General features: G+C 37.2%; 1 protein-coding gene across 1 annotated transcript in view; it reads right to left on the reverse strand.

Annotated features, from left to right (window-relative positions):
* Nucleotides 1-23767, reverse strand: part of Poxn (Pox neuro) — an 83796-nt gene extending 60029 nt beyond the window's left edge. The window contains exon 1 of the mRNA XM_067777999.1: nt 23378-23767. The gene's annotated coding sequence lies outside the window, so the exon portion shown is untranslated. The remainder of the gene's footprint in view (nt 1-23377) is intronic.
* Nucleotides 23768-25296: the final 1529 nt, after the last annotated feature.

Genomic DNA, 25296 nt, shown 5'->3' on the forward strand with positions numbered 1-25296 from the left:
ATCCGTTGTTCGGAACACTAGTCAGTTAGGTGAAACCTCAAGCAAAAATATTAAATAAAAAAAAAAAACAATAATAACAAACACTACATTTGGTAGTAGTTGTATCAGGGGTTGTTAATATAACAAACAAAATTTAAATACGCTTATTATAAAAAAAAATTGGACAAGTGTGCAATTCACTTTTTAAATTTCGATTTCCCCTATACTACCCTGGGTTCAAGCACCGGGCAAACCAACTTCAAACATTTCGAAACAAATTTGTCAATTCGAAAACTTTTTCTAAGCGGATTCGCCTCTCGGCAGTGATTTCGAATGCATTTCTGCCGTGGAAAATTTCTCAGTGAAAGCCCATCTGCCTTGAAAATATCGTTCGGAATCGGCGTAAAACCTGTAGGACCAGTCCTATAATTTGTAGGAAAAATTAAAAGGGCCACGTAAATTAGACGAGAAGCTAGGCCTTAATTCAATCAATTGTCATAAGTGGAAAATGCCTTCCAACGATTAGTTCTTTGATGGATCGGGCGCTTCGGGATATTCATACCTGGGCATCTAATGTCGGGCTGAAGATCAATGCGGAGAAGACGGATATGGTCTTGTTTACAAAGAGGTACAAGGTCCCAAATTGGACCAGGCCTAAGTTAGGAGCGGTGACCTTACAGGAGAAACCTTGCACAAAATATCTAGGAATCATCCTAGACAGTAAGCTGTCATGGAAGCTCAACTTGGAGGAGAGGGTCAAGAAGGCCTCAACGGCACTCTATGCATGTAAAAGAATGCTGGGGTTTACGTGGGGCCTATCGCCCTCTCTTTCTCATTGGGTTTTTACAGCGATTGTAAGCCCTATTCTAAACTATGGAGTTCTTGTTTGGTGGAAAGCCACACAAAAAACAACATACCTCAAAAAATTAGAGGGGGTATGCAGACTATCGATGCTTTGCATTACGGGAGCCCTGAAAACAACCCCGACGGCTGCACTGTATGCCATTCTGCACATTCCACCTGTAGACCTGGTAGCAAAGAACAAAGCGTTAATGACCGCAACCAGGCTCGATGCTTCGGGGCAGCTTGAGCGCCGACCATATGGCCATAGTAGTATAGCGTCCTCAGTCACAAGACGAACAGACTACATGATTGCCTACCTGCACTTTGAGGGAGATCTTAAGGCCACAATAGAGGTGGACGGTTGGCGCAAGGGTGCGCAAATGGCGGACGAGGCGATACATGTGTACACCGATGGTTCCAAAGTAGTGGAAGGAGTAGGGTCTGCGGTATACTGCGCTGATCCGGAATTAAGCAGATCCTACAGGCTGCCGGGTTACTGTAGCGTTTTCCAAGCGGAAATTTTAGCCGTAACCAAAGCAGTAGAAACCCTGGAAGAGAATAGCTTAAGCTGCAACCGTGTTAACTTTTATATTGACAGTCAAGCAGCAATTAAGGCAATAATCTCGCATAGCACAGCATCTAAATGCGTGTTAGAGTGTAAGCAGTCTCTGGAGAGAATCGGGACAGGGAGAAGCATACATCTATATTGGGTCCCAGGGCATATGGGAATAGATGGGAATGAAAAAGCGGACGAATTAGCTAAAAAGGGCGCATCCCTTGAAGCTTGCTCCGTAGACGTCCCAATTAGATTGGGCGAGATTAAGCGAAGGCGAGAGATGCACATGATCGACCAAGCAGAAAAGGCGTGGGTTCAAGCGCGGGGCTGTAAAGTGTCGAAGATTATGTGTAGGTCTTACAACCTTAGACTAACACAGTTGCTTCTATCATTAAAAAGAGAGAACTGTAGACTCATGACGGGTATTCTGACTGGACACTGCCTTCTGGTGTCACATGCCTTTAAATTAGGCTTGGTCAGTGATAGCAGGTGTAGGAAGTGCGGGTTGAAGGAGGAAACGATCGAGCACGTTCTGTGCTCGTGCCCTGCACTTGCCAGGCTAAGACTCCAGCTATTAGGAATGATACAGCTGTCAGATCTAGAAGCAGCAAGTGGCTTAAGTCCTAGGAAGCTTCTAGAGGACGGAGTTATTTTATAACATAGGTCCTGGTTTTTGATAGGGTTTTTCAGTTTGGTCGTTAAAACAAACTTCTGGTAACACTACGGACTCAATCAGTCTATGTAAAGTCCTCATGGACCGGCCAGTTCAACCTACCTACCTAGGCCTTAATTCTTTTCTGGAAATTTTGAATTATTTGATTTGAGAATTATTTGATTTTTCAATTTAATTTTTCTGTACCAATTTTATTTAACTTGTTTTTTCTCAAGCTGATACTAATTTTAAATTCTCCCACCTTGGTACGTTGAGATGTTATATATTTAAAATATATTAGGATTGAAAGTTAGTAGGGAGAGCATTTCGAAATCGGTTAAAATTAATGATTTTCCATAGTACGCTCGTACTATAGACTTTGTCATTGTACTTCTAAGCCAGATTTTCCTTCGCCACTTAATTTATTGGCGCTTAACCGTTTAAACGGTTATGGCCGTCCAACAAGGCGCTCCAGTCGCTTCTTCGCTCTGCCAAATGGCGCAAATTGGTCACTTTAAGAGAGTTTAAATCCCCCAGTTCCACCTCCGTAGATCCGCAACTGAACTTATTATGTATATGTCGAGTCAATGTTAAGTTATTGTTGGAACTATATGTAGAAGAGTTATTCGGATGGTAGATTTAAGAAAAAATTAAGCTTTTTTTCTTCCAACGCGCTCTGATGAATTTTTTCCATTTTAACCAGGGGTTCTTAAAATTCATTTTGTTTCGTTATTCTTCCGACAGGGTGGTTAATTTCCGTTATCCCTTGGCAAATTTGGTTTGAAGGCAAACCGGTTTCAGTATGCCATCTTCAGTGTCATTTTATGGTCTTTTGTATTCTAATTCAGTTTTTTACAGCGTCTTTCCCCAACAATTATGCACAAGCCTCTTACCACCAAGAATGCATTGCCTTATACCATAGAAATATATTAAATGAGAGGCATTCAAAACTATAGGTACTTAAACAATCTTGTTACGCAGTAACTTCAAAACCTTAACAGCTACTGAATGAAGGTTTGCTTTTATGACAACCAAACTATGTTTTGCAGAGCACCACCAACAGTGCAGAACAAAATTTGTGTTTATGGCATTCAGTTAACACATTTTAATGTTAGGCTGTGGTGCAAGCCAAATGTTCCAACTCGGGGGTTGATTTATTACGTTAGCCCTACAAATTTGCATATATTTGACGTCCAGAACAATTCTTTCCTATTTGATTCAAATCAAAATGAACGATTGGGCAATTCAGTTAATTGCTACTTAACCCTTTCACTACCGTACTATAAGCAGAGTTCTTAGAAAAATATTGCTTATATTTTTGGATAGATATGAAATCCTATAAACCAAAAAAAATTTCAAAAAAAATCTAATGTCCTTCTGAAGGATGTTATGTCCTGGGATTATATGTCCCATTGGTATATAAACGAAACATAAATTGGGACTAAATATCCCATTGGTAGTATTTTTTCAAAACCATCAAACAAGAGTATCCTCTTAAATTTAATTTATTTCTTCTTTTGGTACATTTTTAGACATATTTTTTATTTATTTTACTTATGGAAATTACCAAAACATTCAAAACAAAGTGGTTCTTTACACATTGAGCATACATACTGCGTGCGTTTTTCTTTATTCATAGAGCTGCACAATACACAGCGTCTCCGCTGGTTTTCTTTCATCGGCATATGATCTCCAATATTTAACATCTTTTTAGCTCTTTTTGATCTCGGGCCTTTTGTGGTAGAGATTTTTTTTGCCTTGGTCTTTGCTCTGCCTTGCGAAATAAGTTGAAAAATACTTTGCGCCACCATTTCGTCGATTTTCTATTAAAATCATAAGTTTTAACTTTTTGATCGGATATACCAACTCCCCCCATGTTCTGATTATAGAAGACCAAGGCTTCCGGACAGTCAATAGAAATCCTAGAACCATCTTTTTGAGTTCGCAAAACTGTAGACGATGTAGGGCTGTGACAATTGCTCATAATAATTACTTCGCGGGAGTCGTGCCATTTTGCTACCATTATACCTTGATCACTTATCCGAAAAACAGAGTCTCCTCTCTTCAGCGGTTCGTTCAAGACAGGTAAATTCTTTCTATTTTGAACACAAGTTCCGACACAAGCAAAAGGTAAAGTTTTCATCAAATTAAATGGGCTAAAAAAGCGATCAAATATCAAAACCGTATTGGGATTACGCACAGTCTCACACAATTTAGTAACGAACCTCTCTCCTAAAGTTCCTGATGGGGCTGGGCTGCTGTCTTTTCCAGCATATATATTGAAGTCATACGTATATCCGGTTCTGGAGTCACATCTTTGCCATATTTTGATGCCACGTTTAATCGGCTTCAATGGTAAATACTGCTTTAGGGAGGATCTGCCCTTAAACTTAGCCATTGATTCGTCAATGCTCTGACGTGAGCTATCCGTGCGTGATTTTATAAATGCATGTTTCAAACAATTGACAACTTCCTCTATGTAATAAAGTTTGGATGCCGAATCTGGTTTCTTAGGAAAATTAAAATACATTTTTGAGATAAGAGTTTGGTAGCGATTTCGCGACATTGCTGTTTTTATAAAATTGTTGCCCATGGATTCATTTTGAGACCAGTAATCAGAAATCTCAGGCAATTTATTATAGCCCATTACAAGTGAAATTCCAAGCAATATTTTGATTTCGTCTGCATCAGTCGGTGCCGTACTACGTTTTTTGTTTGTATTCAATATGTCTAATCTCTCATTTGTGCATTGCGCAATAAATATAAATAAGGATTCTGGAAATACATACTTAAATATTTCAAGCTCAGTGGATCTTCTTGAAATTGGAGCCAATATGACGGGATCAAGGTCTTCACTAATAGAAAATCGAGGACGAAATAAATCCGAAGGGTCTCCCCATACTACAAGGTTACTTGACGTGTTATTAGCCACATCCTGTGCGTCGTTTTCACATTCCACATCTGAACTTTTGTCTGAATCTTGCCTGGAATTTCTCGAAAGACCATCAGTTTCTTCATCGAAATTTGGCACATATTCCGATCCGGACGCACTGAAATCGCTTACATCTGAATCGCTGTTGTTTAGCATCGCGGTCACTTCGTCTTCCGCCAACTTCCCACCTTGGATCTTTCGATTCATTCTACAAACCATTAAACGCAAAAATTTTTTCCACATTTTCATAACATAAATTAAGCCCAATGGGATAATATATCCCATTTTTATTGTTTGGACACTACTGTTGGAATATATTATCCCACAAGCACAAAAATACAGATTTCACCATATATTGTATGCCCATTGTTTCTTACATACCTGAATGTTATTTATAACGTTATTATAAGTATTTTAAACAACTTTAACTTATGGTATTCAGTTGTTTTCCCCACAAAATATATGAATTTTATAAAATCACGTGCACTCTTCACGAAACAAGTTGCATACTAATGGCTACTAAACACAGCGCCCATAATAAACATACCCAAATTAGCTGACGACAGAAAGAGAACACTTTGAAGTACCAATGGGACGAATTCTTCCTTAAATTAAGTGAATATTGGATTTTTGTCGATTTTTTGAATTTGCTCTGGGATGTATTATCCCCATGGTAGTGAAAGGGTTATACTCTTTATGACCACTGAACTTTACTGTTCTTCTAAAACGAAATACAAATTTACTTGCATTACCCACAATAGGATTCCGCGCAGGTTTTTAGTCGTTTTTCCTAATTTGTTGTCCCTTTATTTTATTTTTTTGCTCTGATAAGCGATCTAAGTGGCCCATTGTCATTTGCATATTTACCGGTGTTTTTGTAGTAAAAATTTCTCAGTTGTCGAAAATTATTTTTCGGCAACATGCAATCACCCATTGGCGTAGATAGAGGGCTGTCAAGGGGATCAATCCCCCATGGGAAATTGAAAATATAATTTTATAAGTATTCATGTATACATTCATTTCTCGATATGCCATTAACCTCTTTGCTGTATTAAATCATTTATATCACTCTAAAATTAGAAACAAAACAATCTTTTCATGATAGTTATGAATTTGTGTCACGACGCCACCCGACTACACTAGTATACACAAAGTTCAGTCGACCTCGTTGCGCATCTCCAAATCGAATTCATGAACGAAGGAGAATAGTACGGCTGACGTTTAAAATTTTGTAGTAACGGTATCGCGATCGACAATACATCTCTATCTCGCTACGTCATGAATCGCATTATTCAAACTTCAAGCCCTGTTACATAAGCAGTATTTCATATAGATGCGTTTTACTCAATCTTATGTATTATGAGTAGATTGTACTTATTTTTTATGGAGAACGGTAAATTGAGCGACAATAGCGCCATCTGACATGAGAAAGTAGCCAACTTGCAACTTTTGTTGCAAGCAAAGCATAAGAAGAAGAATTTGACATTGGATTTGGCCATATATGTAATACTCCTATATTGCTAATAGAAAATGCTCGCAATGTGTTTTGAATTCGAAATCAAAACAAGACAGCCTATAAAATTTTTGTGATTGTAGCAGCAGGATAAGTGTGACAAGAAAAAATTAAAATTTAGGTACATTCGATTATTGAATACAAAAACAAAAACCTTTGAACAACAATATATCGGCACTCTGATCTTTGGGAATGTACCTAGCCTTTTGCAGCAATATAGGAGTATTACATATATGGCTTTGGCTAAGGGTGCTGGCAAACTTTGCAAGTGGAATTATTTTTCCCACTCTTTGGTAACTTTTCTAACATTTTTCGCAATGAATACGACACAAAATGTGTATGTTCGCAAGTATTTTTGTTGCATAGGGAGAATGTTCATAACAGTGCTTCGCGAAATTTTGTATGTGAATGAGCAAGGCGACATAAATATCAATAGCCAAGTCTGAAGTTCCTTCATATTTATAAACGCATATATGTATATGAAAAATTTCATTGTTCCGCGGCCTTTCAGTTTACTTACATATGTTCGTTGAGCAATAAGCACGCCTGGAGGCCAATAACAAACCTATTTTATAATCACGTTCTCATTGTTGTTTACGTTGTTATATAATGATGAAAAGGTTGCTAGTTGCAAGAACACCCTGCAGAATTATCAACTTCGAAAAGACTTCGTTGGGAAAAGTCAAGTTGCAGTGAAAATATAGTCAACCGAATTTCAGTCGAGAAAAGTGAAGAGAGCGTTGAAAAATTCACCCCTCAAGAAGTCGTACATAGAAATGACATCGGAAATTTTGTCGATATACGTTTAAGTGAATCCCAAAAGTTCAATTTATTAACCCTAGAATATCATACTTCGTCGAAACGACGACGCATGTTTTTGTTTTTGGTTTTCCTCCTTAAATTACACAAGTTTACAAATTCAGGTCAACTTTTGGATCTGAGCAGATAAGAACGATTCTTAACTATACTTGATATGCTGAATACGAATCTGCATTCAGTTTTTTAAGATTGATTCTAGTTTCCGAGTTGTCGCATGATAGCACCATTGTGCTGTTATAGCAGCTTTTAAATAGTTCCACTGCTTGATAAGTCATTTCAACTGTAACTGTCAAATAATATAAGTGATTACAGCAAATAAAAATGCAGACAGTGTTGCAAAGTTGATTCAAAGTGTTTCTGTTACGTTTGTGGTTGTACATGATTATAAAAAGTGGCAAAATAATAACAAATTCGCTCAAAGATGCGTATCTGCACTACTTTGGTTTCAGAGTAGCCGACACTCATAAGTCATGGATACCGAAATTTATTTCAACAGGTAATTGGTATCTTAGTGGGGATGCAATCTGGATTCAACAAATTTTGTGGTTTTTTATGCTTGTGGGATACCCGCGCAAGTGAACATCATTATGTGAGAAAGGAATGGCAAAGTCGTACTCAATATGAGATTGAACAGCAAAATGTCTCCGCTGAACCACTTGTAAATCCACAAGACATTTTCCTGCCACCTCTTCACATTAAACTAGGCCTTATAAAGAACTTCGTCAAAGCATTAAACCGTGAAGGACCGGCTTTTCAGTACATAGTCAAGTTGTTTCCTAAATTGTCATATGCAAAAATCAAAGAAGGAATATTTTTCGGACCTGATATTAGAAAATTAATGGCTGATAAAAAATTTACAAAATGTTTAACGCCCGATAAAGCAGCCGCATGGGCATCTTGTCAAAATATCGTTCACCACTTTCTTGGTAATCACAAATCCCCTAATTTTAAGGAAATTATTGGAGATATGTTGGAAAATTATCAAAAGATTGGAGCTAGAATGTCTCCAAAGATGCATTTTCTGCATTCCTATCTCTATTTTTTTTCCGGAAAACTTGGGTGCTACGAGCGACGAACAATGACAGCGGCTACACCACGATCTAGCCAAAATTGAAAGACGATACCAAGGATTTCGGGATGAAGGCATGATGAGCGACTACTGTTGGACTCTAATACGCGAAACAGATACTAAACAATATAAAGGGCAAAGTTCCACCAATCTTCATTTCTGATTTGTTACTTTTAAGTTAATAAAATGAATATTATTTGACAAAAATCTTTAAAAATGAATTTATTGACTGTATTAAAAACTAGAATCAATATTAAAATACGGAATGAGGAATCGGATTCAGCGTCATAAATTGTCTTAAAAAATACTTTTATTTGCCTAGATCCAAAACCGTGTATACTTGTGTTATATGTTTTTTTGCTGATTTTTTGTATAGATAATATTAAAAAGCTAAACTGTTTTTGTCTTATTTCATTAAAATACACTAAAATGAATTTATTGATATAAATTAAACATCTTTTTTAAACAGGAGACATCCTTTGTAGCCTTTTAAATATTACCGTAGTCGATTCGACGAAAAATGTTTGGGTGCATCTAAAAATTATGCGTTTCCGTTGCTATAAAAGTTCGAAGCTCGAAAATTAAAGTTTTGTTATAAATGGCTGTAAGAATTTTCCTGGCCTGCCTGCTTAGAATTTCACCAGGATGCATTTTGTATTTCATGTGTAGCATTAGCTAAAGGTGGTGGCAAGGGAACACAAACTTTGGGTCAGTTAGTAAACACGAAATTCGACAATTGGAAAAAAGCAAAAGAAAGTAAGTTTTTAACATTTTTTATACAATATATGATGGCTTTTTAATCATCAATTATTGAAGAATTGATCTATGATTGTTCAATATTTTTTGAACTCACCCAGTCATATATGTAATTCGTATCGATATCACTTCATTTATAAAAAAAGACCATATTATTCCATAAGTAGGCCACCAGAATGGTAGCTTGAGTTTGCGTTACTATGCACAAATTCGTAGAGTACCGAAATTCGATAGGGAACCATGAGAAGATTCAAATAAATTCAAATTTGCAGCACCGTAATGTATCCCTATTTTTTGTTTGTTTATATACAATATAATAAGTGATTCTCCTGATTATAAAAAAGAACCAATAAAAATAACTTGAAAGTCAAAATAAAATTGTCAAATTGATTGCCTCCCCCTTATCCCCCCATCGCTAAAAGCTATCTACGCCACTGCAATCACCTGAAACATTTGGCATGCAAATTTAACTCACAACAATGAGGCACACAGAGAAATTAAATCAATCTATAAAAGAGTTAAGAAAATGTTATGAAGTGAACTATTGGAGCAATTACAGTTTGCTTTGGATTTTTATATAAGACGGCAGGCATTGTTAATTTTTTGGCCTATAATAATTCTAGACAATAAAGTAGCGATAAAAAACCAAATCATAAAGTTTGACAAGCGCGGAATTCTCTGCGTTTAGTCAAATTAATTATAAGCAGTAATTAAGATAAGTATGTAAATGAGAAATTTCTTAGTCAATAAAAGAAAAAAGGTTAATGTCATTATTCATAAGCGCATGGTGCACTAAGCGTACCACATAAAGAAAGTAATAAATTTGGGGCATATTCATGGTCAGAAGTTAAGCTTACTAAAGCAGTCTATAAATGTATCCGTAAGCACTTCCGATATTGTTCCGAAAAAAATGCTGATATTTTCCCAAAAAGTGTACACGGTGCAGGCGGCGTAGCGCTGAGCATTGATACCCTGCACATACCCACTAGTTTTTTTTTTTTTGGATGGCTGTCCACCAAACAAGGACCCCATAATGTAGGATAGGCTTCACAATCACTGTAAATACCCAATGAGAGAGAGAGGGCGATAGTACGCGGGGTACAGCATTTTTTTACATGCATAAAGTGCCGCCGAGGACTTCTCAACTCTCTGCTCTACGTTGAGCTTCCGCAACAACTTTCTGTCTGGAATGACTCCTAGATATTGTAACGAATTTACTGAAATTCCGCTTATTTCAAATCTTCTGCTAACGTTCGAATCACTAAACTGTTGAATAAATAACTCCAATATTGAATAATGCAAAAATGGTGTTTATTAGACTACTTGAAAATAACACTTATACTTCGCAACTGATAGCTTGCTTAAATCAAACTGACTTGTCGTGCCTTAACTGTTGCTCCTTTTAAACTGTTTGGTTTCCTCGTTGGCATATTTCTAGACGCTTCTATTTCTACAATTTACTAGTTAGTTACCAGCTATACAATTACCAGCTATAACTACGTTTATTACTTCTCATATGCGCGTGTATATGTGAGTGACACTTGCACAAATTATTGCCTACATTTGGGAGTATCTCAGAAATATGCATGTGTTTGTGCGTTGCTCTCCGCTGCTTGTATGGACATATGTATATACATAATGATTGATTTATTGATGTGCATACAAGTCACTGCTTAGAACTGGCTTAGAGATGATAGTATCCCTTAATAAATAAAAATAAATGTAAGGCGCGATAACCTCCGAAGCGATCTAAGGCCGAGCTTCTCTTCCAATTTGTGTCGTGCTCCTCTTGATTTTCCCTACAAATTTGCCGGACGGGACCTACATGTTTTATGCCGACTCCGAACGGCATCTGCAAGGCAGATGAGTTTTCACTGAGAGCTTTTCATGGCAGAAATACACCCGGAGCGCTTGCCGAACACTGCCGAGGGGCGACCCCGCTTAGAAAATTCTTCCTCTAATTTAAAAACCTTATTTCTAAAATTTTGATGTTGCTTTGCCGGCGTGCGAACCCAGGGCATACGGTGTGGTAGGCGGAGCACGCTAACATCACACCACGGTGGCCGCCGATAGTATCCCTTAGTGTTGCTAATATTCGTCACACTGCCCTCCACCTAAGTCTGCTCGTCCCGATCAGACAAATCTCTCGATCTAAACGCCGCCAGCCTTTCCAGATGAACCACTTTCATTTTGGTTCGTGGTTTGTATGTGGTAAACTACATCGTTGATTCGTTTTACAACTTTGTATGGCCTTCCAAGTTACACTGCAATTTCGGAGACAAACCTTTTTTCCGTTGTGGGTTGTATAACAGCACCAAATCTCCTTCCTGAAAACCATGCGAATTAATGCTTTACCGTATTTGGCTTTCATCTTGTCACTCATAATCTTTTTTCGTTGCCTTATCGGATCGTGTATTTATCTCAGCTCTTCTTCCAAAACACCAGTGGTTTTCTTGACTTTTCTCTCCGCATGGGTATCTATCCCAAACTTCAAATCAGCTGGCAGTCGAAGGTCACTGCCAAAAGATGCTTTTTCAGGGGTTTAGCCCGTTGTCTCATGCACTGCTGATCGATAAGCCATCAAGAATAATGGTATGCGGGTATCCCACTCTTTATGGAACTTGTCCACTACTTTCCTTAAGTGCTCCTCTAATGTTCTATTGAATCGTTCCACCATACCATCGGACTGAGGATGCAATGCAGTTGTCCGTGTTTTTCGAATGCCCAATGATTTATACATTTCCTGGAACACAGCTAATTCGAAATTCCTGCTTTGGTTACAGTGTAACTCTATTGGTACACCCAACCTTGCAACCCAATTGTTTATAAACACTTCCGCTACTGTTTCCGCTTCTTGATTTGGGATTGAGTATACCTCTGGCCATTTTCTGAAATAATCCTTAACCACCAGTACGTATTTGTTTCCGTGGTTGCTAGTAGGAAATGGACCTGCGATATCCATAGCGATCCTTTCAAATGGCGCACCTGAGTTATATTGCTTCATCTGGCCATGACTTCGGGTTTTGGACCCTTTCGCTCTGCTGCAAACCTCGTAGTTCGCAATCCACTCAGTGACCGACTGACGGCAACCAACCCATGGGGGATTCCACTAAGACATTTTTTTAATTCAGAAGAGTCTTTAGTTGTTCCATGTGCAAATTTTAAGCCCAATTTCAAGAGAAACGAATATTGATAATGATTTTTTGCCTAGGCCTGAGGAGACAATAAAAACATCAAACAAAAATGTGTTTCTCAGGGGGCCCGCGATTTGGAGGTACTAAGACATTTTTTTTAATTCAAGAGAGTCTTTAGTTATTCCGTGTGTAAATTTTAAGCCGAATTTCACGAGCGACGAATATTGATAATGATATTTTCCTGGGCCTGAGGAGAAAATAAAAACATCAAACAAAAATGTATGTTTACATGAATCCGAAATCGTGAAGTTTTCGTCGTGACACTGATGAAGGTTCATCCTCAAAAAGTCTTCCAACAATACCACCAACTCTGTATCAAAATCCAGATTATTTAAACGACTTCGATATCGTTACCGTGAATAATGAGCTTTTGCGATCTGAAGAAGCCAACGAACTAACTCGTCGAGGTCATCAAAAGTGTCCTGTTAGTTTTCCACATGATTGTCATGACGAGGGATTTCCTACCTCGTAGGAATCGTAAGAATTGCCAAATGGAGAGAAAGTGGAGCGTGACTGGTTAGTGTGGAGTGCCAGTAACAATGCTTTTTATTGCCAACCATGCCATCTATTAAGCACCAATACTTTAAATCGACCTAAAATTTGTTCTGCGGATATTCGAAATTCCAGGTATGGAAGAAGCTATACGATAAATTGCCTTCACACGAAAATACTCAAGATCACATTAACGCCCCGATTCTGAGCGTTACCGGTAAATTAGTACCCAGAACATTATGTAACCGAATATCGTTACCAGTTTCTTTATCCGCGATTCTGGCCCAAGTGGTAACGCTGTCATCAACGAAAAACTCACCAGTGTCTGTGGAGAAATTTGAAAGGTAGTTTTCTTCGCTTTCACGGTTGCCACTTTGGGCCATTTGGACCAAAAATGGTCCCTTCGAACCCCATTTGGTCCGCTGGTCCTTTTTTTTCAATTTTGGTCCTTTTTAGGCAGTAGCCACGATTGGTACTTCTCTTTCCTTTTCACTCAGGTAAAAATTCACAATATTGCCCAAAAATTCGCCACACTTTCGTTAGCCCCCATATAATTTTGAATTAACTTCAATGGAACTCTCACCATAAAAAATTGCTCAGTCAATAAAATGTACCAAAACAATAACATTTCACCTAGGAAATAATTTATTCCAGGCATTAAAAAGAAAAGTGTTGGCAAACACATTGTCGTCAATTGTTGATGAAATAACCAACTAATCAAAAAAAAAAAAAACTCTTCTTTTATAATAATATTAATAACGGCTAAATATTTCGATCGGTTATCAAACACTATTGGTGATTTCTTTTCTACACGAAAATATCGCCACTTTCAGGGGCAAACATTTTTAAGATTCTCACTTCGCCTTGTGAAATTGTAGCCACTTAAAATGGCCAGTGCCACCCTGCATGACTTAAAAAGAACAAAAATTGTAACCATTTTTACAAAAAATGCAGTTCATGTGGTTGTTCGCTGTCAACTGTGATCGCAAATTGCTTTTGAGTGAGGCATGATGCGACACATACGTACATATATAGCATTCGCTTCAGCTTCGTGTGATTCATCAGCTAATTGACAGGGCTCTTTTCTGCACCGTCAATGACAGCGAGGGCAAGTAATGTTGCATTTATGGCCATTTTTAGGGGTAGGTTGTTGAGAAAAGATAATGATGCCCTCTATTGAGGCTAAGCTGATTTTACAACAGAACACAATTTTTTAAAGTGATGGCGTGAAGGCGACATTTTCGTGTAGAAAAGAAAACACCATATGTAAAATATATGAAAATAAGAATTGCTTCTCTCCCAGCATAGCTTATAGCGAGTACTCTGCCGTGAGCCTAACACTTTCAAAACTTATACATAGAAATTCTATGCATTACTTCTCGTTTGACATGTTGATATTTAAATTTTTCTCACCAGCTCAATGAGTTCAAGGAATTCCAGGACTATTGTGGTGTTAAGCCAGGCAAGGTAACTGAAAACTAGGTATCTTGGCACAAGAAATATTTTAACTTGAAGACAAAAGGAAGCAAATGCAAAAGAGATTTGATTTCGGAAGAAAGATTTTGTATAAAATTATTCTCGTAGGTACTAGCAGAACCCCTGAGGCATGGGATCAAAACTCACACTTATTGAATCTAGGCTCTGATATGAAGTTTAAACGTTAAGGGAAAAAGTAAGCATCTATAAAAATAGCACTAACAAAATTGCCTAGTTTCATTTATGATTTACTGAGTTTTCCACTTACATAGTTCGGCAGCACCAGAGCGCAAATTTTGAACCGTTTCTTACTAAAACCTAACTGCACTATACATTTTATTTCATTGCAATCAACAACATAATGCTAGAACCAAGAGCTTTGTGACCAAAACTAGGTTCACAACGTTTGGTTCGTGAAAGACATAGACTTAGCCTATGTCATGTATGTTCAGCTTGAATTAAAGGAAAGTCTTCACTATGTTTAGTAAAATTGTATATGGAAACATCCTAAAATTTTGTATTTTATACTAATAAAATAAAACAAAAGTTTGGTCCTTTTTTTCGATGGATTTTGGTCCCAAATGAAAACATGATGTGGCAACCGTGTTCGCTTTACCGAAAATGTCTCACTTGTAGATACGAGGTTTACGAATAAACGGGACGATGTGTATATGTATATTATGCATGATAAGTTTCTACATAGTTATATTGTAATTTATTCTGCGAAAGTACATAATGTAAACAATTATGTATAGCAAGAGGCAACACTTTTTTACTATTATCTTTACTTATTTGCGCTTACAATTTTTTATTTTTCAGTTTTGCCTTTTTCTAAACAACAGCTGTTGTGCGGTTATTTCGATGTAACCACCTACTTTTGTGGGTAAAAAATTATCCGGCTACTTTCGCGGGTAGAATACCAAAAGGGTATAACAGTTGACACATGATTTCGTTACCGTGGTGAATAATTTTGTTACCACACTAGAATCGGGGCGTAAATGTTATATTCAATGGCGATCTTTACAAAATCTAATTCACAAGGAGGCTACAATTGATACACTTATCAATGAACAGCTAATCACTGAAACTAAAAAGTGGAAAGATATTTTATATAGAATTTTGGACAATATTTTATTTTTGGGATGAAAGAGGCCTAGCTTTCAGAGGAGAAAGTATATATCTTGGTGAACGAAATAAAGGACATTTTTTGGGCATCTTAGATCTCATAAACCAATATGATCCGATACTTAGAGATCATTTGGAGAAAGTCAGCAGCACAAATTTTACAAGTTCACTATCTTTCCCCAGACATTCAGAACGAATTTATAGAAATTTGTGCAAAGAACATGAGGGAAACTATATTAGATCAAGGCAATAAAGCCAAGTATTTTGCTATTGTCGTTGATGCTATGGCTGATGCTAGTCAAGCCGACTACGTTCATTTTGCGCTAACTCCATTTCAATTCGAAAGCAACAAATTTTACAATTCAAGAACGGTTTTTGGCTTTCGTGAATTGTAACCAAAAAACTGGTCAGAAAATCGCTGATCTAATTTGCCATACTTGATTGAAGATTGTCGTGCACAAGGGTACGATAACGGCGCCAATATGAAAGGAGCTTACAACGGAGCACTACGTCACATTCTCGACAAAAACTCGAATGCTGATTACTCGCCTTGTGCAACCCACAGTCTCAATTTATGTGGTGTTGATGCTGCAGAATGTTGTACAGCTGCAATTACTTTCTACGGAGTTGAAGAAAAATGTTTTACTATATTCAGCAGCACTCCACAACGATGGGCCAACCTCAAAAAAAAATGTACCGAGCTCACTTCATAGTCTTTCAGCCAAATGTCAAATTTGACTGCGCAAGCATACGGCGATGTTACCGGCATTCTCAAGTACATCAAGTTCGAATGTATCTTGCTGTTCTCAATTTAGTTCAAAATACTTACTACCATTAATGAAATAAACGTGATTCAGTTGGGATGCCATAACGGTTGATATTTGTGACGACATTTCTGAAATGCGTGTCTCCTCTATTTCCAATTGTGATGCCATATATGTCTTCTGTTCTTCCAGTTGAGTTGACATTTGCGACAACATTGATGTTACTGTCGATGTTTGTGCAGATATTGTAGCCAATATCATGTTCAAGTCTGTGCTGGTAACTGTCTGCGATGTTTCGTTTTTCTCTTCAATTTTTGTTGTTGATTCTTTCACATCAGGATAAAAGACATATTCGTCCACATTAATTCCTTCCAAATCCAATTCCTCTCGTAGCCGTGCTTGAAGTTCGATCTTATTGCCGGTTGTATTCAATCCACGGTTCTCCATCTCATTTTTCAGTTGCTGGATCCTTAATTCACTTAACTCCGCCATGTCCTTGTTGTGCTCTGCAACTCTGGAATTAATTCAACAATTCCTTTTCTGACACCAAATGTAACGAATTTACTAAAATCCCGCTTATTTCAAATCTTCTGCTAACGTTGGAATCACTAAACTGTTGAATAAATAACTCCAATATTGAATAATGTAAAAATGGTCTTTATTAGACTACTTGAAAATAACACTTATACTTCGCAACTGATAGCTTGCTTAAATCAAACTGACTTGTCGTGCCTCAACTGTTGCTGCTTTTATACTGTTTGGTTTCCTCGTTGGCATATTTCTAGACGCTTCTATTTCTAGAAATTACTAGTTAGTTACCAGCTATAACTACGTTTATAGCTTCTCATATACGCGTGTATATGTGAGTGATACCTGCACAAATTATTGCCTACTTTTGGGAGTATCTCAGATATATGCATGTGTTTGTGCGTTGCTCTCCGCTGCTTGTAAAGCCATATATATAGACATAATGATTGATTTATTGATGTGCATACAAGTCACTGCCTTTTTTTGGCTTAGAGATGATAGTATTCCTTAGTGTTGCTAATATTCGTCACAATATTTTGTACAAGGTTTCTTCTACAAGTTTAGGCTTAGTCCAATTTTGGACCTTAGATTTCTTAATAAACAAGACTGTCTTCTCCGCTTTGTCGATCAACATGGCATTAAAATTCCAGTCATGTGTGTATATACCGAAGCGTTCGATCCATAAAAAATATAATTTCTGGAAGAAACTTTCAACTTTTGACAATTGCAACGTTATCTGATAGTACTGATTTCATGGCCTCTTACAACCCTCATAGTGAAGTCATCTTGATGCAATAGGGCTGGATGTACTTCAAAATAACTGACCATTCATGATCATTGATGAAATGACATTTATTGAAATCGTTGCATGTGTCAAAGAAGACTCCTATATTATGTATATTGGAACGATTTTCGAGAACGAAAATGGACACTGATGATAGCACAACGCCGAGACCGGTTTTTCTCAAGCCCAAATTTGACAAAGTATGACGGATCGTTCCAATATACATCATTTATCCACCCTGTCGGAAAATCAACAAAACAAGACAAGACTCCTACATTACATTTGTAGATTATGAACACATCCCTGTACTCGTCCCTGCACGCTTCGCTTTCCACGTCTTTTTCCAGCTATTTCTTTTACCTGTCTTCCTAGAAGATTTCCAACAACATTACCGATACCATAATTAAATGATTTCGGAAAAGTCTTGAATTAATCCCCAAATAGTTTCGAAATGATCCCGAAGCAGGCCCGTTTTTTTCGTTATGATGATGTGGCAGTTTGGTAATCAGCTGATAATAAAACATTAATCGATTATCAAGTGTCATCACTTACACAACGTAGAAATGAAAAGATAAGGAAATATTTTGCATACAACGCCACAAAAGAATTTTTTTATCAGATATTTAATAAAAAAGCAAGTGCCAGCAATAGCAGAAAATTTCGAAAATGAAGAAGGCGATGAAAGTGATGGAATGTCGTTTCGATGACAAGACGAGCCATATGTGCCGGCGTTAAGTTTTTTCTTATACTTGGCGGAACAAAGTAATTACTGCTTACTTAACGTATTTTTATTATTAAAAAATATAAATAGAATTATAACAAGTATGGACGGGGCTGACAATATGCTGTTAAGTTTGTAACGAATAGAGCCCTCTATGCCACTTATTTCATTTTCCAGAGCTTCCTAACCATAAGAAAGTGAGTTTAATTCAATTTCTGTAAAAAATCCAAGATGCATTCGGTAAAAATATTCAAATATTCACGCATAAAAAATTTAAGACCATACCGTGTGTCCTCAGTGTGCCGTTACGTGCAAAATGCACGTAACTCGCACGTATGATACCTCAACCTTGCACGTAATGACTTAGTTCGAACGGAGGGAGGGGGACTTTAACCCCCCATAGCCCCCCCTAGATCCACCACTGGCCTATACCTACCTGAAGATAAATCGCACCAAGTATTTTTTTTTTAGTTTCGATATATCCCAAAATGTTCGAAAAAGTTAAAAAAAGAACAATCCCCAAATAGTTCCGAAATATTCACGAAACAGTCTAAAAATTATCTCATTTGATTTCCGAAACAATTACGAAAACAATCCGTCATTTTACATAACTGGTTCCGAATAGCCGCAAGGACAAATCCGAACTGGTTCACTATCTCTTAATAGCCCCTAAATGATCTATATATCGACGCTTGATTGGAGTATCACTCTATCTCGGCAACCGTTTCGAAAAAGCCCTATCTCAGAATTTGTTTGAAGAAAATTTTTTTTTATAACTCCATATATCAAAAAGTACTGAACTTTTGCAGAGATGGGGCGTCAGCAGCAAACTTCTTAGATGGGGAGTTATTTAATCGGAATTAAAAATGGGGCGTGTTTGAAAAACATTCCGAATATAAAACATTTTTCACAAGTTGACTTTGTAGGGTATTTCAAGCAGCAGTCGAGTTAGTTCTGAACAAAAAAAAAAAACACCGATATCAACCGGAAATAATACTGAAATTATAACAAAACGGTCACTTAAGTATGGGCACCCTACTTATTTTATTTTGAAATACGACTTTAATTATCATTAGCTTGATGCCCATGGTGGCTCATCTAATAGATTGTTTACACAAATAACCTAGCTTTTCTTGCTCTCATTCCGACAGTACTTTAAATACCGTCGTTGTGTTGTAATCAGAGGAGGAGCCACAATACCGGTCTCGGGACTGCCTTAATTGTCAAAATACGGTTCTGATGTAGCCAATACCGCACATGTGAAGGCCTAATTCTGTGCGGCCGCCGTTGGGAAGACATTGGGTGCTGGTTTTCCTAACCGAAGGTCTCCGACTCACGGGACGGGACAACTAACATTAAAATACTTAAAAAAATGTTTGCAAAACAGGGTCTCCTCTCATCAAAGCTTAATGCCTTGGGGCAGCTTTAGTGCAAGCCTTATGCCAATAGTAGTATAGCACCATCAAATATAGGCGAACGGACTGAGCTTCGAAGGACATCTTGGGGCCGTAATAGAGTCGGAGGGTTGGAGCAAGGGTACGGAAATAGTAGAACATACTATGCACGTGTATACCGATGGTTCCAAATTAACGGAAAGGGTCGGGTCTGCTGTTTACTACGTCGTTCCAGGAATTAGTAGATCTTACAGGCTAGCAGATTGCTACAGTGTATTTCAGGCGGAAAGTGTAGCCGGAGAAAGCAGCAAAAATTCTGAAGGAAGCATTAATCGCAAACAGTATTTCTCAAGAAGTGTCCAGGAATGCAAAGAAGCATTGGAGAGACTTCGCTCAGGCCGAACAATATATCTATGCTGCGTTTCCGGTCAAAAATAGATAGAAGGTAACGAAAATATGGATTAGTTGGCAAAGGAGGCTGCAGTATTCGATGAATCGACGGTAGACGTCCCAATCCGTTTGAGAGAAATCAAACGGAGACTGGAATTGCATATTATTCATCTTGCAGGAAGGACGTGGACAGAAGCGAGGAGCTAAAAAATCTCTAAGATCATGTACAAATCCGTTAGACTCAAAAAGTTTATCTTATCTCTAATGAGAGAAGACTAAAGGCTCATGATGCAAAAACTAACTTCATACTGCCCTCTGGCGTCACATCCTTAAAAGTTGGGCCGCGTCAGTAACAACAGATGTAGGAAGTGCGAGGTGCAGGAGGAAACGGTTCAGCGCGTTCTTAAAAAAAAAAACATCATCCTAACAGCTAGCGCTCGGAATATTGGTATTAAAATGTATTTATTTTCATTTATCGGCCGCCGAGGTGTGGTGGTAGCGTATTCTGCCTAACAAACTGAAGGTCCTGTGTTCAAGTTCCGGGCAAGGTAACATCAAAAAGCATGTAAGTGAAAATTCATATTGCCGTTTGGAAGCGGCGCGATGGGAAACTAAAGAGGGTCCCGACGCAAATCGTGAGAGGAGCTCGGCTTAAATCTCCTCAGAGATAATTTATTTACTTACTAATTGGCGCTTAACCGTTTAAACCAGGGGCTGAGACTGTGGCTTAAGTGCAGAATACATACATTTGTCAAATTAAAAAAATTTATATGAGTATCGGTAGTGGTGTTATGGTGAGTTCAATCGTATAATTTTTTTGTTGGTGCAAATAATAACTATAGGGGTAATTCCACGTCAAAAGGTAAATTTTACATTTTTTTAAAACAAAATATCTTTGAAACTATTGAGTCAATCTTGAAAATTGTAATGTCTTTAGATAGGTAATAAAACAAGGTTTTGTTTGATATATAAAACATCTACATTTAGAAGAAATTCTATAATAAAATTATGTTTTTATGGAAAAATAATTGCTAACTTATCATAAATCGAATAATAAGTTGAAAAAATGTGTTATTGACAAAATACTTTAATACTATCGTGTTGAAGATAATTTCATTACCTTTAATTTGGTATATATATCTTATATTAGAAGGTATAACTTGATTTTTTAGGGGCGAAAAACAAAGAAGGTGTCATACGAGTTCAATTATTTTTATCGATGTTGGTATATATATGATGTTATTTATGTATGTATGGGTTTATGAATTGTATTAATTAATTGCAAAAATACATAATGTATAACATTGCTAATGTTTTTTTGCTAAAATATACGTCAAAGGTAAACTATTTAAAACTTTGCATTTGTGAACGAGATGATATTACCTTATAACTCTTATGTTTATTGTTATGTATTTTCTTGGCAACTCTAGAATAAAGCTTTTAATAACTGTAAAAAGCCCGTTATTATCAAAAGTGGAATTTAATTGTGCGTGATAACATGGATAACTTAAACTTATTAAACATTTTTAAAATCTTCGGCTATAACCAAAGTGGTCCACTAACAAGAGATGCACTAGCAGCTCTTCAGGAGTGGGGTTTGGTGCCTTATGAAGGTACATATTTATGTGCAGAGGGCCATGAAAATAATTGGTCGAGTGCGCCCAGAACATTGACGGGTTTTGTTTTCTTGTTGCCGGTGTCGAATCGGTTAAGGGTTATTTTTTTAAAGTGCGGCCGAAGTCCGCCTACGCAGAAAGGTGTACTACGCAGAAGGACATCACCGTGGCGGTAGTCACGGTTATATCACACACCCGGACTTGACATGGCGTAGCCCAGGGTTAGTTTTTATAAGCGCGGCCAAAGGCCGCCTTTGCTGAAAGGTGTTCTACGCAGAATTACTGTGCATGGCGTAGCCGGTTTTGGATCGGCTAAGGGTTATTTTTAATAATAATTTGTAGACTAAGTACATGTTTAAAATTTGTGGACTAAGTTAACTAGGTTAAAAGGAAGCTTTGGAATAGATAAGAATAGTTTTAGATAGTTTTAGTTAAGCCTTTTTTTGAAAAAAATAAAATTTAAAAAATTTCCACCGAAAAAGAGCTTTTTCAAATGTTTGGTAAATAAAGACTAGAAAAGTTAAAGATATATGTATATACATCATATGAAAGGTATTTTTATAAGTTATTTTTTGAATTTTTAATTTTTGAAATCCTAGTCGATGGATTTCGGAGATATTTTGATTTGAAAAATTCATAATTTCGCCTTTGACATGGAATTACCCCCAAACCTTTCATTTGCACCAAAAAATAAATATACCGTTGGAATCAGCATAAAAATCTCTAAAAACCGATTTTTTATTTTTTTTTTTTGACAAATGTATGTATTCTGCATTTGTTCCGAACTTGTTTTCCTTTTATAATATAATTCCTTGCAAAACTATTAATTTTTGGCTTTAAATATATTTGGATCAAGATAAAAATTATTTTTAGATTTTTATTTTTTGAGTCCTATAGAACTAGTTAAACTCGGACTTTTAAAAATAAAGTCCGGATTTAACTTTTATTTCCGGAATTTTATTTTTAAAAGTCCGAGTTTAACTATTTCTATCCGACTCAAAAAATAAAAATACAGATTTTAATTTTAAATGTGGACTTTTATCGAAAAAGTTCGAAAAATAAAAAGGATGCATGATTTGACATGATATTACTATAGAGATGCCTAGGAACTCAAATATTTTCACATAGGAATATTTTTTGACCAACACTTTTTCGACTCCGAAAAAAAAAAAATTATTATTATTTTCCATCCCTGGTTTAAATGGTTATGACCGTACAACAAGGCGCGCCAGTTGCTTCTTTCCTCTGCCAACCGGCGACAATTAGTCACCCCAAGGGAGTTTAAATCGTTTCCACCTGGTCCTCCGAACGGAGTGGAGGCCGCCCTCTACCTATGCTTCCATAGGTTCCGATAGAAACAATTTCCTGGCTGGAGCGTCATCTTTCATTCGCATTACATGGTCTAGTCAGCGCAGCTTCTGCGTTTTAATTCTCTGGACTATGTTGATATCTGCGTACAGCTCCTACAACTCATCGTTAAATCTTCTTCGGTACTCGACATCGCCAACGGGTAGAGGTCCATAAATCTTTCGAAGAACTTTTTTCTCGAACACTCCGAGAGCCGCTTCATGTGATGTTGTCATGGTCCATGCTTCTGCACCATATAGCAGGACGGGTACGACAACTGACTTGTATAGTAAGATTTTCAATTGCCGAGAGAGGACCTTACTTTTCGATTGCCTACCTAGTCAAAAGTAGCATTTATTGGCAGGATAAATAGCGCCAAATATTTATTTTAATTTTGCATTGCAACGTAAAAAAATGAGCGTCTTACCATTATATGCAGAATCTCCACATGTGTTATCAAGATTTTTTCTCATTCGCTGGCAAAGAACCATAAAAATCACGTCCAATTGTTTTTTTTTTTTTTATTCTTTCACATAAATCGATTTACACTGAGCTTTTGAGAAAAGTATGATCCGCTTAAAAATAAGCTTTAGCAAGACTAATATTTTTTTCGAGTCTAGTAAGCTCTTATCCAATTTATGCTTAGCTTTAGATCATATCTCTGCTGTCACATTTGATTATTTTAAAAATATTTTCTAGCAAAACAAAAATCACTTAATCACGATAAATGGTCCGAAAAGCATGAAAACACCGTCGATTTAACGCAAAAGCAGGAAAAACTGTTGCCGTTCCGAAACGCACCCTGTCACTCGACCGTCAAAATATCAACTAATGACTCGGCATCGCTCATTCAGACAAGCTGCGCCACCAACCGCACCACCAGCGGACAACAGTGAAACGTAAAAAAAAAATGATATTCCACGCATTATGCCTCGCCAACAAACAGCGTTTAAAAGCATAAACAACTACAAACAACACCAACATCAACAGCTTTTTTCGCCTACCGTGGGAGCACAAAAACCACTGTCACCCAAAAACACCACCAACAAATGCATATAGCATACATGTGAGTGTAACCGCACCGTTACGAATACCAAGCCACGTAAAATGCCGTAACGGCAAGCTAAAGAAATAGAAAAAGAAGAATAAACAACAACAATATCAAACACACCAACACGTTCGCACATACATACAGGGAGGAGGCGTAACAATAGCGCAACGAAAAAGCTACGCTAATAGTTCAAGTCAAAGTGGTGCGGTCAGACGCTACTAACCAGTTCCCTAGTATCACATTTACAACATGAAAACGGGTTTGTAACCAACCAGCAGCGCTCTTACCATCGATTCCCATCATTTATCATTACAATAAGTGATGAAGTGCTCGCTGATTGGTTGAAACGACAGAACGATGGGCGTAACGAGCACGTAGCATTTCGTTATGGTGGTGCTATGGTTGTGTGTGTGTTTGTGAATATTGCATTTTGAAGCAGTGTGAGTGAAGCGTACGAAACCGGAAAGTCTGTATGATGACGAAAACTGAGCGTACTATGGGCTATGTTACTTTATTGATGAGACAAAAGTCAAATATGTATGGGATACGATAAAAATTCATATGATATGAAGATTTCACACACGAGTGACAAGGCGAAGCTTAAACTTTTTAAAATACTCCTAAATAAATTTTAAATAGCATTCCCATTATAAAAAGCTCGCAACGATTGGCGCTCCAAGTAGAATCTCAAAAAAAGTTAAATGTCACAAGGGTATTTTACTTTTTCGTAATATTTACTTTACCAAACAGTTCTCAATTTTAAGATATGCCCATAAGTTGGGGCATATTAACCTCATATTACCGGAAGCCTACATTTGTAAAAAAATTTGGGAAAAAATGTAATATATAATAAAAAAAAACTTTCCAAAAATCAGGTCCCAAGGTTTTCAGTAGCCTCCTAATTATCAATTCAAAGTTGATTTAGTGCACAAAATCATTCAAACTATTATTTGCCTGACCACCAGCCTCTACTTGAAATAGGCACCACATCTCAGCCGGTAGTCGACGTTTGTAGACTTCATAAAAAATATATATATATTGTTGATTTCAACAACGAGAATCTGTTGTAACTACTGGCTTACTGAAGGTAGGCATTTTGTCGATAGTGTGATGTCTTAGCCTAACTCCATAGATCTCGACTATTGGTCTGAGAGCTTTACGGCATTTCATGTACGCCGTTTTGGCCTATAGGAGGGCGGCGGGATTTGGTACAGCAGCCAGCATGAGGAGGAAGTAAGTTCAGAAAACACAATGAAACAAACACGTAAAACTATAGAAACGACGCTAAGTAAAAT

The sequence above is a fragment of the Eurosta solidaginis genome, chromosome 3, assembly GCF_040869045.1.
Source record: "Eurosta solidaginis isolate ZX-2024a chromosome 3, ASM4086904v1, whole genome shotgun sequence".
NCBI lineage: Eukaryota > Metazoa > Arthropoda > Insecta > Diptera > Tephritidae > Eurosta > Eurosta solidaginis.